The following is a 16,040-nucleotide window of genomic DNA, read 5'->3' on the forward strand; positions in this document are numbered from 1 at the left end:
ATTATTAATAATATTAAGCATTTCAGTAGCAACAATAACACTATATTTTAGATGTCAGTATTTATTATGGTTTTAGTGGCAAAGCAGAATAACCCAAAGAGAGGTAAAGGTAAGAGAGGTAAACTCCCAGCAGAGCCCCAAGTCCAATGGATATACCCTCTGGTGTGTTGACGTTAATGTGTTGATGTTCTCCGTATCCATAGCCAGAATGATTTTGCAGTGCATGGTGATCGAACACATTCCCCGTTATATTCGTCAGAGGTGTAGGGAGGGTGAAGTGTGTGAATCCAAAAAATAGTAGTCAAATAGATGATGAAAAAGAAACGTGCACGTGGCAGTAGTCATACCTTGGTTTTTGTAGTAAATGTGAATGAAAAAAACGGTTCACTTTTGATGTTTTTATACACTTTTACCAAATGTTGTTACATTACAGACTTATTCTAAAATTGATTTAATAATACATGTTCCTCATCAATCTACACACAATAACCCATAATGAAACATTTATTAAAATTTTTGCAAATGTATTCAAAATAAAAACCAGAAATACCTTATTTACATAAGTATTCTTTGCTATGAGACGTGAATATATATGATATATATAGACGTTATCCCATCTCCTCTGTGGAGATGGGATAACCTTCCAGAAGGACAACCATCTCGGCAGCACTCCACCAATCAGGCCTTTAAGGTAGTGTCCAGACGGAAGCTACTAATCTGTAAAAGGCACATGCCCGCTTGGAGTTTGCCAAAAGGCACCTAAAGAACTCAGACCATAAGAAACAAGATTTTCTGGTCTATTGAAACCAAGATTAAACTCTTTGGCCTAAATGCAAAGTGTCACATCTGGAGGAAAACTGGCACCATCCCTACGGTGAAGCATGGTGGTGGCAGCATCATGCTGTGGGGATGTTTTTCAGCAGCAGGAAGTGGGAGACTAGTTAGGATCGAGGGAAAGATGAACGGAACTAAGTACAGAGAGATCCTTGATGAAAACCTGCTCCAGAGCGCTCAGGACCTCAGACTGGGGCGAAGGTTCAAATCAAATTTTATTATTTACCAGATGTTATTGTGGGTGTAGCGAAATGCTTGTGTTCCTAGCTCCAACAGTGCAGTAGTATCTAACAATTCACAACAATACACAAATATCTACAAGTAAAAGAATGGAATTAAGAAATATAAATATTAGAATGAGCAATGTTGGATTGGCATTGACTAAAATACAGTTGAATAGAATACAGTATATACATATGAAATGAGTAAAGCAGTATGTAAACGTTATTATTATTGATTCCATGTCTATGTATATGGGGCAGCAGCCTCTAAGGTGGAGGGTTGAATAATCGGATGGGTGCCGGCTAGTGATGGCTATTTAACAGTCTGATGGCCTTGAGATAGAAGCTGTTTTTCAGTTTCTCGGTCCCAGCTTTGATGCACCTGTACTGACCTCGCCTTCTGGATGGTAGTGGGGTGAACTAACCGTGGCTCGGAAGGTTGATGTCCTTGATGATCAATTTGGCCTTCCTGTGACATCAGGTGCTGTAGGTATCCTGGAGGGCAAGCAGTGTGTCCCCGGTGATGCGTTGGGCAGACCGCACCACCCTCTGGAGAGCCCTGGGGTTGCGGGCGGTGCAGTTGCTGTACCATGCGGTGATACAGCCCTACAGGATGCTCTCAATTGTACATCTGTAAAAGTTTGTGAAGGTCTTAGGGGCCAAGCCAAATTTCTTCAGCCTCCTGCGGTTGATGAGGTGCTGTTGCACCTTCTTCACCACACTGTCTGTGTGGGTGGACCATTTCAGATTGTCAGTGATGTGTACGCCGAGGAACTTGAAGCTTTCCACTTTCTCCACTGCGGTCCCGTCGATGTGGACAGAGGCATGCTTCATCTGCTGTTTCCTGAAGTCCACGATCAGCTCCTTTGTTTTGTTGATGTTGAGTGAGAGGTTATTTTCCTGGGACACCTCTCCCAGGGCCCTCACCTCCTCCAAGTAGGCTGTCTCGTCATTGTTGGTAATCAGGCCTACTACTGTTGTGTCGTCTGCAACCCTGATGATTGAGTTGGAGGCATGCGTGGCAATGCAGCCATGGGTGAACAGGGAGCACTGGAGGGGGCTGAGCACACACCCTTGTGGGGTTCCTGTGTTGAGGATCAGCAAAGTGAAAATGTTGTTTCCTACCTCCATCACCTGGGGCGGCCCGTCAGGTAGTCCAAGACCCAGTTGCACAGGGTGGGGTTCAGACCCAGGGCCCTGAGCTTAATGATGAGCTTGGAGGGTACTATGGTGTTGAAGGCTGGGCTATAGTCAATGAACAGCATTCTTACATTGGTATTCTTCTTGTCCAGATGGGATAGGGCAGTGTGCAGCGCGATGGCGATTGCATCGTCTATGGATCTATTGGGCCGGTATGCAAATTGAAGTGGGTCTAGGGTGTCAGGTAAGGTAGAGGTGATATGATCCTTAACTAGCCTCTCAAAGCACTTGATGACAGAAGTGAGTGCTTTGTTCAGTTACCTTTTCTTTCTTGGGTACAGGAACAATGCTGGACATCTTGAAGCAAGTGGGGACAGCAGACTGGGATGGGGAGAGATTGAATGGTCTGCGCATGCTCTGAGGACCCGGCTAGGGATGCCGTCTGGGACGGCAGCCTTGCGAGGGTTAACACACTTAAATGTCTTACTCAATTTGGCCACAGAGAATGAGAGTCCATAGTCCTTGGGAGCGGGCCGCGTCGGTGGCACTGTATTATCCTCAAAGCGGGCGAAGAAGGTGTTCAGCTTGTCTGGAAGCAAGACGTCGGTGTCCGTGACGTGGGTAATCCGTGATTGTCTGTAGAGCCTGCCACATACGTCTCGTGTCTGAGCCGTTAAATTGCGACTCCACTTTGTCTCTGTACTGACGTTTTGCTCGTTTGATTCCCTTACTGTTTGTATTCGACCATATTCCCAGTCACCTTGACATGGTTAAATGTGGTGGTTCACGCTTTCAGTTTTGCGCGAATGCTGACATCTATCCACGGTTTCTGGTTTGGGTGGGTTTTAATAGTCACAGTGGGAACAACATCCCCTATAGACTTCCTGATGAACTCAGTCACTGTGTCCATGTATACGTCAGTGTTATTCTCAGAGGCCACCCAGAACATATCCCAGTCCGCGTGATCTAAATAATCTTGAAGCATGGATTCAGATTGGTCAGACCAGTCTTGAATAGACCTTAGCACAGGTACTTCCTGTTTGAGTTTCTGCCTATAGGAAGGGAGGAGAAAAACGGAGTCATGATCTGATTTGCCAAAGGGAGGGCGGCGGAGAGCCTTGTATGCGTCCCGGAAGGGTAAGTAGCAGTGGTTGAGCATTTCTCCAGCACGAGTACAGTCAATGTGTTGATTGAACTTCGGTAGCATTTTCCTCAAATTTGCTTTGCTTTGTCAGGATATGTGGTTTCTAGTTTGCACAAAGTCCAGGGTAGTTCCTTGAGGGCATCATGGTATCAGCTTGAGCGGGAATATACACGGCTGTGACTATAAGCAAAGATAATTATCTTGGGAGGTAATACGGTTGGCATTTGATTGTGAGGTATTCTAGGTCGGGTGAACAAAAGGACTTGAGTTTCTGTACGTTATCACAATCACACCAGGAGTAGTTAATCATGAAACAAACACTGCATTTGTTCTTCCTGGAGAGTTCTTTATTCCTGTCTGCGTGATGTACTGAGAACCCAGCTGGCTATATGGACGGGGACAGTATATCCATGATTCCATGAAACAGAGTATGTTACAGTCCCTGATGTCTCTCTGGAAGGAGATCCTCGCCCTGAGCTCGTTTACTTTATTGTCCAGAGACTGAATATTAGTGAGTAATATACTCGGAAGCGGTGGGTGTTGTGCGTGCCTCCTGAGTCGGACTAGAAGTCCACTCCGAATAGCTCTTCTCTGCCGGTGGCGTCTTGGAGCAGCCTCTGGGATAAGTTCAATTGCCCTGGGGGGTATGAACAAAGTATTCAATTCGAGAATCTTATTCCTCATGAGTTACTGCCGCTCTGATATGAAACGTTTTTTTCTGGCTGTATGTAATAACACAAAAAAACTTTCTGGGCTAATAATGTAATGAATAACACACAAAAAAACGAAGTATTGCCAAGTTGCTTAAGAGATAAAGGCAGAGCTGCCATGTCTGCCGGCACCATCTTTACTATTTCCAAAAGGACAACGACCCTAAGCACACAGCCAAGACAACGCAGAAGTGGCTTCAGGACAAGTTTCTGAATGTCCTTGAGTGGCCCAGCCAGAGCCTGGACTTGAACTAGATCGAACATCTCTGGAGAGACCTGGAAATAGCTGTGCAGCGACGCTCCCCATCCAACCTGACAGAGCTTGAGAGGATCTGCAGAGAATAATGGGAGAAACTCCCCAAATACAGGTGTGCCGTAACAAAACATGGAAAAAGTCAAGGGGACTGAATACTTTCCGAATGCACTGTACCTTGTCCATAATGTAGAGGCCTCTGGGATTTTCATTGTAGAGGTAAGAGAGGAGGAAGATGTCTGATGTGACTGAGTCCTATAAGAGTTTAGAGAAACCAAAGTTAACTGTAGATGATACATGTGATCTGCACAACATACCAATACCAATTGTACACACCTTTGTGTGACTCCTCGTCAGTGTACCTGCAGACTCAGACACACACAAAAGAGAAGAGTTCAGTCATCTGCAACCAATGCAGCTATACAGTAGCCTATAACATATTCTAACCTCTTTGTTGACTGATATCCATTGAATTGTGTCCATTTTCTGTTTTTCTAAATACTTTTAAAAGGGACAAAGTGTCAAACAACACTGCCATTTGCACAAATATGAAAAGATAGATGGTATCATCATAAAACAATATCAATTTAGATCCTGCAATGGAGAGACCTTACCTTGCATTGAGGAGATCTTTCAACTTTTCAGTTAAGTGCCTGCACCTGCTGTCATCTCAAATTCAAATCCAAATGTTTCAGTTGGGCAGTTAGGGTCCTGGAAGAACCGGCACCAACTAAAGAAGTTCCTCCTATGGGGTTCTTGGAAGAACCTTTCGGGGGCATTTTTCAGAGCCAAGAACCCTATGGTTCTTCAAGGATCTTTGAGGACCTTAGAAGAACCCTTGTTTTTAGAGTGTATGGGGACAACTGAAGAACTCTTTTAGGTTCCAGATAGCACCTTTTTTTCTAAGAGTGTACCTGTCCACTCTTTTACTTACTCACAAACTGTCGGCATACCATCCCACAGAGACACACCCCTCCCTTTACTCAGAAGAGGTTGACTTTTATGGGCTCTATGGGTCTCCTCTCACACACTGACATACAGCAGAGCCCACCCTGGACAGGTGACGGCCTACCTCCCTCCCTCCCAACCTCCACCAATTCCTCCCTCCCTCCACTCTGGGGTCTCTCATCACCTGTCTGTCCCACTTACCTGCAGGGCACAGGGAGTGGAAGGGTTAACATCATCATTCTTCTGCTTAGTGTCTCTTATTTAACTTGAGACCCATCAATTCACATCAACACGCACTGATGTTCACACACAGACACACATACACACTGCGACCTCCGGTGTCTTCGGATAGCGTTGGCATAGTGAGACCATGTGAAAGGGGGGAAGAAACCAAGTAACATCCCAGACAGTAAAAGAGAGATGGAAGAAGAGAGGAGGCCTGCTGACCCAAACCTTGCTCTTAATTCCAGCCCTCCTCTCAGATCCGGACACCAAAAGGTCATTGTGCACAATCTTGCTGGACCGTCTCTATGCATTAGCTAATACGCGTCAGAGCGTCAGGGAGCACGGGGCTGTGTGTGTGTGTGTGTATCACCCTAACACACACCCTCCAGGTTCTAAATAATGGAACATGGCTGAGAAGCCAGAGAAGGAGAATAGGTGGACTGCACAGAGAAGGGGAGAACACATAACGCTGCTCCTGCTAACACCCCCCTTCTGAAACCTACAGAGACACGGAGATGTGGGACAACGGGTTAGGAGCTTATTAAAGGTTCTGCTATTTGAGAAGTGAATCATTGTGTGTTGTTCTGCATCATGTGGGCGAATAGGCTCTTATGCTAGGTGAAGGTGAAATCTACACTCTCAGTGGGATTTAGGTAGACAGCGTAAATAATTAGTGACATCTGATTTGGGTGTCAAGTGCTGACCTGTCGCCTGTGTGTCTGTGCCAGTCGATGTGTGTCAACAGTGTGTGTGTGTGTGTGTGTGTGTGTGTGTGTGTGTGTGTGTGTGTGTGTGTGTGTTCTATGTGTGTCAAGATTTGCATGTCTTCTTACGTATGAATGGAAGTCTGTGGTATGTGTATGTACTGTATAGATGTGTCAGTGTGTCAGTGGAGTGTTTTAACTGTCGTGTGTCCTGTCTATAGCGTTTATCATTGAGATCTAATACAGCTGTACCTACACTCTGGTGCTGTCTAGAACCTAAAAGGGTACTTCTGCTGTCCCCATAGGAGAACCTTTTAAAGAACTTTGAAGAACCCAAAAAGGGTTCTACCTTTTTACAGCAGGCATTCTGGAGGGCAGGACCAGCCTGGGCCACTCTCTGTCTCACTCTCTGCCTCCCTCCTGTTTTACTGTGGAGTCAGCATTCTCACTGCACCTATCAGCTACTGGTCTCTCTCTGTGTGTGTGTGTGTGTGTGTGTGTGTGTGTGTGTGTGTGTGTGTGTGTGTGTGTGTGTGTGTGTGTGTGTGTGTGTGTGTGTGTGTGTGTGTGTGTGTGTGTGTGTGTGTGTGTGTGTGTGTGTGTGTGTGTGTGTGTGTGCGTGTTTATGTGACTAGGTGTGTGTGTCTGTCTGTCTCTGTGACAGATGATACCCTCTAATCCTGTCGTTCTGAGCAGCCTGCTGGTTTAACCACCCCTGCTGTTTCTCTCCAAGCTGTCAGGCTGAAGCGTGTGTGTGTATATGTGTGTCTATGTGTGTGTGTGCGTGTATGCAATACGCACTGTCAACTGTGGCAGTGCCACACATAGTCTCGTTACATTACCAGTTGCTAAGCCTTCGTCCACAGTTTGCCCACCCCTCCCAGTAATCACCTATATATGTGGCATAGGGAGGGGATCAATGATCCCCTCTGATGAAATGACTAAGGCAACCTTATCTTTACAACCTGTTCCACACTACACACTCTAGTGGTGGTAAACCTTTAGTACCATCAAAGGCCTTCACTCTATCTAACAGCAGACTTTCATGAGCAGCCCCAGGTTCTTTATGACTAGAGGCTCAGCCTTCAGTACCGTGTGGAGGCAGATGGAGGTACCCCTCCTCTGTTTACCCCACTCCCCTCTGCCTGGGTCCAGCCTTGGTTATCAGCAGCTCCGTGGGGTCTTCATGGGTAATGTCTGTTCATGGGCCACTCCATTTACTTTCCTCCATAAACACTAACTGTGCATGTATGCTTTGTTTGGTGTAAATTATGTTTGAATGTTAATGTGTATTCTCTCTCTCTCTCTGTGTGTGTGTGTGTGTGTGTGTGTGTGTGTGTGTGTGTGTGTGTGTGTGTGTGTGTGTGTGTGTGTGTGTGTGTGTGTGTGTGTGTGTGTGTGTGTGTGTGTGTGTGTGTGTGTGTGTGTGTGTGTGTTAACCGTGATTCCCACTCCTCATATTGATACCCTGCTGTGCATCTGGTCTGTCTCATGTATGGACCATTAATAGACTGAACACATGACATTTTTATCAACGTTTTTTCTGATAAAAACTATTTCACTGCATCCGCCGCGGAGCCCAGTTTCATAATATGACCATATGTTCCAGCTGCTTCCCGTCGTTTTGAAGTAATCACAAAAAAAACAGGCCTTATTTTAGGGCATTTTTCACATTGCCAGCTCCTATTTAGTTCTATTGAGCACTGTGGCACCAACTCGCTTTCCAAACATTCTATTCCCAGCTTATTGTTCAACGTCACAATGCCTGCTTTGCTATTGTTGGCGATGAGACCTGCTCACATTGTTTATAGTTAAAATGTGTATATTTCGATTGTTTTCAAGTCCGATGCCATTTAAATCATGAGAATCTCCTCTTTCTAATTAAGACTGGGCAGCGAGCTCGGTTGTCATCAAATGCTAGCCCCAAAGTACTTTTTGCCCTTGGAAGGCTGAGCTCCCCCCATTGTTTTCCTATGGAGAGGGATGTCTGTCTATTTTGCCAAATATCTCACAATGTGTATATTTAGATTTTTTGAAGTCGGGCACCATTTTAATCAGGAGAATCTCCTCTTTGTAATTACGTACGTCTGGGCAGCGAGCTCATTTGTCATTGATCACTAGACCAGAAAAAGCCAGACGTTTTCATTTTTTCCCTACTTTCTCATTACGCAAACATAAGCTGTAACGCCCTGGCCATAGAGAGGGGTTTTTGTTCTTTATTTTTGTTAGGCCAGGGTGTTACATTGGGTGGGCGTTCTATGTTCTTTTTCTAGGTTTTTTGTATTTCTTTGTTTTGGGCCGTGTGTGACTCCCAATCTGGCACAGCTGAAGTTTGTTGTTGTTGATTGGGAGTCACACATAAGGAGCAGGTTTTTCCTTTGGGTTTTGTGGGGGATTGTTTTCTGTCTCGTTCGTTTTTGTCCAGACAGGACTGTTAGCTTTCGTTGCTGTTTGATGTTTTGTTTATAGTGGTTCATTTTATTAAATATTTATAATGAATCCACAACCTCCGCTGCATCTTGGTTTTCTTGCGACGACGGCCGTTACATAAGCACAGTTGACACCATCGAGGTGCGGATGTTTACTTTCTACACAAGTCGTTTTTTTCCCCCAGTTTCGTCCGACGAACAGATTGTAGTGGTAGGCGAAATGGAATTCTAAGCGTCACTCCAGTCAAAACAGGCTCTGCGAACGTTCGATTCCATTAATTTGCTGTGGGCTGGTACTAGTGTTCCAGCTTAGCCAATGTTCTTTTGCTGTTTTTCAGACTTGGGTAAATAGATATACCATTCATATCTAGGAGTCTGTCTAGTCAACATGTATGACATTACCTTACGAGACACAACACTAAATTATATATTCCCACTCAGGCCAATATGTGAATTTACTCCAGATCTAACTGCAAAATAAAAAGGTTTTCTACATGAAAATAACAACGAGATAGTATGACCATTGTGTCTCATATTGACTGAATTGACTAGACAATAGGACAGATACATTGGGACAGAATTAACTGGATTCATTGAAACGGTTAATTACAGTATAGGCCCAATTAACAAGTCAATTAGCGTCGGGTAGATTGCATTGTTTTCATTAGGGAGGGGGACTGATAGCTCTACACCACTGTCCCCCTGTCCCACTCCCCTGTCTGTCTCTGTGTCTGGGACACCAGACCCTACCGTGGCTAGCTCTCTCTCTGTGTGTGTGTGTGCCTGCGTGTGTGAATGTGTGCATGCATGTGAAACGTGTGTGTCTCTCCGTTCTCTATTTACCAAACCTGGAGAAAGAGAGAAACGTAACTTCTGGTTTGGCCCTCAGAGAGTAACTGTCTCAGATTCCGTTTAGGATCCCAGGGTTCCGGCATGCGTGTCTGTCTTTGTGAGTCACTCATGTGGAGAGCATGGGTGGGGTGGGGTGGGTTAGGGGGGGAGGTGTACTGTATGTGCAGGTAGAGGTCAGTATCAGGGGGTGTAGGGGGGGGGTTCAGGCGGTGAGAGTTGGGCTTGGGAAAGGGGCAGGGAAGGTTTGGGACTCCGTGGGCCGTCCCTGCTCTGCCAGCACGCACTGCAGCAGGGGGATGAGTTTGCCTTGGCCGTGTGGTTGGATTGAGCTGGTTTAACCGTGACCATGGCACCCTACTGTTCAGCTCCATAGTGGTGGTCGAACGCCGTAACGCAAACACACCTCTATGGGGGAACCGTGAGGGAACGACGAGGAGCGGTCAGACCAGACCATGGCCTCCTACGGTCAAGTCATAATTCCACTCATTAGTCACCACAGTCATAGGAAGTGTGTGTGTGTGTGTGTGTGTGTGTGTGTGTGTGTGTGTGTCAGTGCGTGTGTATGTGTGTGTGTGTGTGTGTGTGTGTGTGTGTGTGTGTGTGTGTCAGTGTGTGTATGTGTGTGTGTGTGTGTGTGTGTGTGTGTGTGTGTGTCAGTGTGTGTATGTGTGTGTGTGTGTGTGTGTGTGTGTGTGTGTGTGTGTGTGTGTGTGTGTGTGTGTGTGTGTGTGTGTGTGTGTGTGTGTGTGTGTGTGTGTGTGTGTGTGTGTGTGTGTGTGTCAGTGTGTGTATGTTGTCAACAGTATGAGTGTGTGTTTGTTTTAAATGCTCCAGTGGTTTTAGGGAGAGGTAATCCCAGCCTATCCTCTGTTCCCCCTCAGGGCCACTTCAACGCAGATTTATTAAGACATCCGGCCCTCCCATTGGCTCAAGCTGAGGCCTCCATTATATGTGATTGGCAGTTGGCAAGTATCTCTTTTATCTTGGCTCAATGGATTGCGCAGGTGACGGTGTGTTTGTGAGCGGAGGAGAAAAGAGAGGGGGGGAGAGAAAAGAGGTGATTTGTGAGAAGAGCTATTCCTCTTTCCGGTGCTTATTCCTTTGGGCCATCTTTCTATCCCTCCCTGTATTTCTATCCATCTTTCTCTCTGTGTGCATTTGTCATCCCTCTTTAGGCTTCCTCTATGGATATCCCATATGAGTGAGTGAGTGAGTGAGTGAGTGAGTGAGTGAGTGAGTGAGTGAGTGAGTGAGTGAGTGAGTGAGTGAGTCTGTCTGTCTGTCTGTCTGTCTGTCTGTCTGTCTGTCTGTCTGTCTGTCTGTCTGTCTGTCTGTCTGTCTGTCTGTCTGTCTGTCTGTCTGGTCCTGGACTCCAGTCCCCTTTCCCCCAGAAGTCTGTCCTACAGCCCCACAGGTGTTTAGAGATGATTAGGTGATGTATTTACTCAGCTTTAGACAGTGTGCCGTATGCTGCATCTGCCACCAGGTCAGATGGTGTATACGTTTGTTGCCCACATGAGGCAGCAGGTAGCGTAGTGGTTAAGCGCATTGGGCCAGTAACTGAAAGGTCACTGGTTCATATCCTTGAGCCGACTAGGCCAAAAGCTTGTTGATGTGCCCTAATTGCTCCTGTAAGTCACTCTGGATAGGACTGTCTGGTAAAATGTGTGTTTCTTGTGTAGAGGAGACCTGTGATTTATTACCAATCCCACGCTGAGTTCTGCAGCTCTGTGGTTTGCCTGTCCAACAGGATGCAAGCCATGCTCACTGTATGTCGCTGCACAGAGTTAACCCAGAATGTATCCTCAATGTTCCCCTGGCCAGCTTTGTCATAGGGTTATGTGAGGTCGTGTGCATCCAGTTATACTTTATGGTTTTATTAGCCTGCGGTCAGAGCCGTGTACTGTATGTTAATGTTACGTTAAGAAAGAGTTTACTATGGAAAAATAAAATGTTCATTACTGTGTTTTCCCCCCCAATAACTATTTTTATGTTTGGGAGTGTTGTATTTCCCCCCCCCCCCCCCCTCTTTTACCCTTAGGACACAGATCATTTAGAAAGAGAAAGAGAGGAATGGCGGGAGTGATGGAGGAAGAGACAGTCAGAGATGGGAGGGAAAAGTAGATGGAAAGAGAAAGAATTAAAGAGTAAGAGAAACAGAGAGTCAGCACGGGAGAATCCCACAAAATGGACAGCAGCTGTGTGTGCCTGAGTGAGTGACACATCGGCCAGTTGGGATGAAAGCTCTACTGTACGGCAGTAGCTATTCTAGTCGGCTGTGGGATAGCCTACTTCACTCAACTAGCTCTCACAGTTTCACGTCAGAATTAGACGTTCATCCATGTTTCTCAAACGTCAAAAGGGTTTACGGTTAAGTTTAGGCATTAACTGCGAATGGTTAAGGTAAGAGTTAAAGTTTGTGATAGGCTTAAAAAACAACAACAACAAAATACGTTCTATTGCTGGATTTGAACCATTGGCCGATGCTTATACTTATACATACTTATACTTATCAGCCATCCCTGTCCACAACGCCCTAGCAAAGCCAACACCTACTTGACTGTAACAGAGCTCACTGCTGCCCCTAGTGGCCAGTTTTCATGTCATCTCCCGACGTCCTCAGACATGGATGGAGGTCGAATACTGACTTTTATCACGGGTGACCTGGCTGACTTTCCTGCCCCTCTCTGGATTCTTTACTAGGTGTAGTGGTCTCGATTAGTGACAGGTACAGTACGTAGGTCAGGAATGTTCTAGAATGTTCTCTGACTGTTTTATGGATGCTCAGGTGGTTCAAGTTAACAGTAAAAGACAGCTACAGTTCCCAGCTAGAGAGAGCACATAAGCCAGTTTGTCGCATTAGCACAGTGTATCTAGGTGAACCAACATTGGCTGGAATGAGTGAGCATGTCTGAGAAAGGCAATGGGAACAGGATGTGTATGTCTGAACTTGGTGGACTGTCCCACTGTGGATGTACTTAGAGTAGGGTACTGGCAGTCACCAATGTGTCTTTACCCAGTGTCTAAATCAGGGTTAAGAAGAAAGGAAGTATTTCTCTCTCTCTCTCCCTTTCTTTCTTTCTTCCTTTCTTTCTTTCTTTCTTTCTTTCTTTCTTTCTTTCTTTCTTTCTTTCTTTCTTTCTTTCTTTCTTTCTTTCTTTCTTTCTTTCTTTCTTTCTTTCTTTCCTCTCTCTCTAACATTATCTTTCTCTCTCTCATTATATCTTTCTCTCTCGCTCTCATTATATCTTTCTCTCTCTCTCTCTCTCTCTCTCTCTCATTATATCTTTCTCTCGCTCTCATTATAACTTTCTTTCTCTCTCTCTCATTCTCTCATTCTCTCTCCCCCTCTCTCTCTCTCTCTCTCTCTCTCATTCTCTCTCCCTTTCTCTCTCTCTCTCTCTCTCTCTCTCTCTCTCTCCCTTTCTCTCTCTCTCTCTCTCATTCTCTCTCTCCCTTTCTCTCTCGCTCTCATTCTCTCTCCCTTTCTCTCTTTCTCTCATTCTCTCATTCTCTCTCTCCCTTTCTCTTGCTCTCATTATATCTTTCTTTCTTTCTCTCTCTCTCTCATTCTCTCTCTCCCTTTCTCTCTCCCTTGCTCTCTCTCTCTCTCTCTCTCTCTCTCTCTCTCATTCTGTCTCTCTCTCTCTCTGCCCCTACTCTTACATCAGGTTACTGCTGGTAGTGTCCCAAAGTTTGAACAGCTTTGTTTTTTCCTCTGACACATTGGCCCAGAGCGGAGCGGAGCGTAGCATAGCAGGAAGAGAGGCTGGGCTGGGCAAGGAGCAGATGACAGAAGAATTGGCCTTGTGGACGGAACGAACAGTCTTTAACTGAGATCACTCCTCTAAACTAGACTCTGCTCTTGGCAGGATACCTGTAACCTAAGGGAGGGAGGGAAGGAGGGAGAGAGAAAACGGGAGGGAAGTGAGAGTCAGAAAACTGGGCCCAGAGAGATTGGAAGAACAATGTAATAGTATTTCGGTAACAGCTAATAGTCCATGAGCAGACTCTGCATGTGTTTTCGTGCACAGGCCTATGCGTGTGGTGAAAGGAAAGCTGTTCTGTCAATCTGTCCTTGGCATCAGATGAAAAAGCGCTCCGTGTTCTGTACAAGTCTACATGGATTCCAGACATCCTTTACGTTTTTATTGTCTTAGCTTTAGTGTTTGCGTGTGTGTTCTCTTTGATGTTAATGACAGCTGTTGGTACTGTGATATAGGGTGATTTCCAATGGGGTGTTTCCATGGGCTAGTGACAGTAAATCACTCACTTTTCTTCTGTCAATTTCCTATCAAAAGAGTAAATAGTGGAGGGCACTGCGCTTTTGCATGTGTTTGTGCATAGGTTTGTGCGTGTGGCAGTGTCTGTTCTTGTGCTTGGTTACATGTGTGTGCATCGGTTGTTTGCATTTGTGTGTATGTATATTTGTACATGGGATCTCTTTAGAAATCTGTGTGTGCTACAGATGTAGGATATTCATTTGATCACCCTGTTGCAGGACAACAAAAGGCTTCTGGAGTTTGTAATTTCCATTAAAAAAAAACCATCACATTTCCTGTTGCTGCAGGATTATTTTCCTGCTTTAGAAGACTGGCTCAAATTAAGATCCTACTTCTGTACCGTGCTGGCTGTGCAGTTTGCTGATTGCCCTCTTTAATTTAGCTGTATAAAGGTGGAGCTGGAGGTGGATATGGTGTGGATGTGGGGGGTCTGAGCCCCTCCTTTCCCCCAGTATGCTCTCCTCCTTTTGGGCACCTCATCCATCATCGGCCCCGGGTTCTGGTTGCCTTCAATTACACTTTAATGGAGGGAATTTCTGCCCCGGCGAGACAGCACTTCATACCCAGCGCACAGGAATTCCCTCTCTCATTGTGTGTGTGTGTGCGCGTATATGCGCGCATGCATTTGTGTGTACGAGCAGAAGGCGTTTATAGCCCAAATATAAAAAAACAAATTGCCAATCAACCATTTAATCTGCCTCTTACAGTGTCAACCACAGGCTGGAGGTTGCATTGTGGGTGAAGTCTGAGTGGATCTTTCTGAATTTCCTACATGCCTGTCAATTAAACAGAAATCTGTGTGCACTGTTGATGGTATATGTCTCAAAGTTCTAATCATTGGCATGGCCATTTGTGCATTTGGACATATTTCTAATATGCATTGGTAATACTAATGTACTGTATTTTCATGTTGCTGTAGTACTGTGTAGTGGGGTTCAGTAGAGTTGTTCATCCTGTCTGAAATGGGAGGTTTTTAGACTTGCACCACTAGTCAGGACAACTCGTTTTTCTCAGATTTCCCTCGGGTACGCACGCACACGCACACGCACACACACACACACACACACACACACACACACACACACACACACACACACACACACACACACACACACACACACACACACACACACACACACACACACATAGGGAGATTTCCCCAGGGATGGCTTGCTGTGGCTCCAGAGCCTGGGGTTATTAATCTGTCTCCGAGTGGTGCTGAAAGCAGCCTGTCTGCCCGCATCACTGCCCATCAGGATGAGCGTCTCGCTGGCCTGCTCTGCCATCGCCTGTCTGGTCTGGCCTTAACTAGACAGCCCTGCCTGCCTGCCTGCAGTGTAGGGAATGGGGATAACTAGGATCATCAGGACAGCTTTGCAGCCTGTGGAGCCTTCAGAGCACTGTTGCACTGCTACAGATCCTCAGTATAGCTTTACAGTGTGCTTTAGGCATTTTGTACACGGATAGTTCTCACTGTGTGTTTCAGTGTGTGGCTGTATGTCCTTCTGACTGTATGGCAGCTGGTTATCCCTTAGGTTAAGCTGTCAGAATGACTTTCACATACTTCGTGTGTGTGTGTGTGTGTGTGTGTGTGTGTGTGTGTGTGTGTGTGTGTGTGTGTGTGTGTGTGTGTGTGTGTGTGTGTGTGTGTGTGTGTGTGTGTGTGTGTGTGTGCGCCCGTCAGGGCCACAGAGTTTGGCCTGGACGAGAGAGGGAGAGGGCAGAGGGAGGTTTGGAAGTTCATCACCCTCCCAGATGGAATTAAAGAAATTAGGTGAACAGGAGGAGAGAGAGAGAGAGCGAGAGAGAGAGCACTTTCCAGCTTCTTCGACGGATGTGAAAAAAACAAGTGAAGGGAGGGAGAGATGAAGGAAGAAACAGTGATAGGGAAGAAAAAAGAAAGAGACAGAAGAGAGAGAGAGAGAGAAAGGGAGAGAAAGAGAATGAGAGAGAGAGAGACAAAAAAATTGCTCCTTCCTTCCTGAGAGAGAGAGAGAGCTCTCCCAATCTGCCTGCCTCAGTGTGGCCTCAACACCTCCAGCCCATAATCCTGTAAGAAATGCAGCAGGGATTCATGGGAGGAAATGAAAGAGCGAGGAGACAGACTTAGCTGGCGCTGAGGCTGCCATATTAGCGTCATTTCACCTGGAGAGGCCTGCTGAGAGTTGCTGTCAATCAAACATAATCCCATCTCAGGAAGGTGCCAGAGCTGGAGGGTGGGTAGTGGAAGGTGTACGTGCTTGCTAATGCACGTGTGTATGTACTCACTTATACACTCAGCGGACAGTTTATTAGGT

At 45.9% G+C, this 16,040-nt stretch overlaps 1 protein-coding gene across 2 annotated transcripts in view; it reads left to right on the plus strand.

Annotated features, from left to right (window-relative positions):
• The window catches only part of LOC106572278 (semaphorin-3B), a 69,108-nt gene that overhangs the window by 15,050 nt on the left and 38,018 nt on the right, over window positions 1-16,040 (plus strand). The window contains exon 2 of one of the 2 annotated variants that reach the window (XM_045695976.1): window positions 10,342-10,425. The exons of the other annotated variant lie outside the window; for it this stretch is intronic. The gene's annotated coding sequence lies outside the window, so the exon portion shown is untranslated. The remainder of the gene's footprint in view (window positions 1-10,341; window positions 10,426-16,040) is intronic. 2 annotated transcript variants of the gene reach the window in all.

The sequence above is a fragment of the Salmo salar genome, chromosome ssa15 (assembly GCF_905237065.1).
Source record: "Salmo salar chromosome ssa15, Ssal_v3.1, whole genome shotgun sequence".
Taxonomy (NCBI): Eukaryota; Metazoa; Chordata; class Actinopteri; order Salmoniformes; family Salmonidae; genus Salmo; species Salmo salar.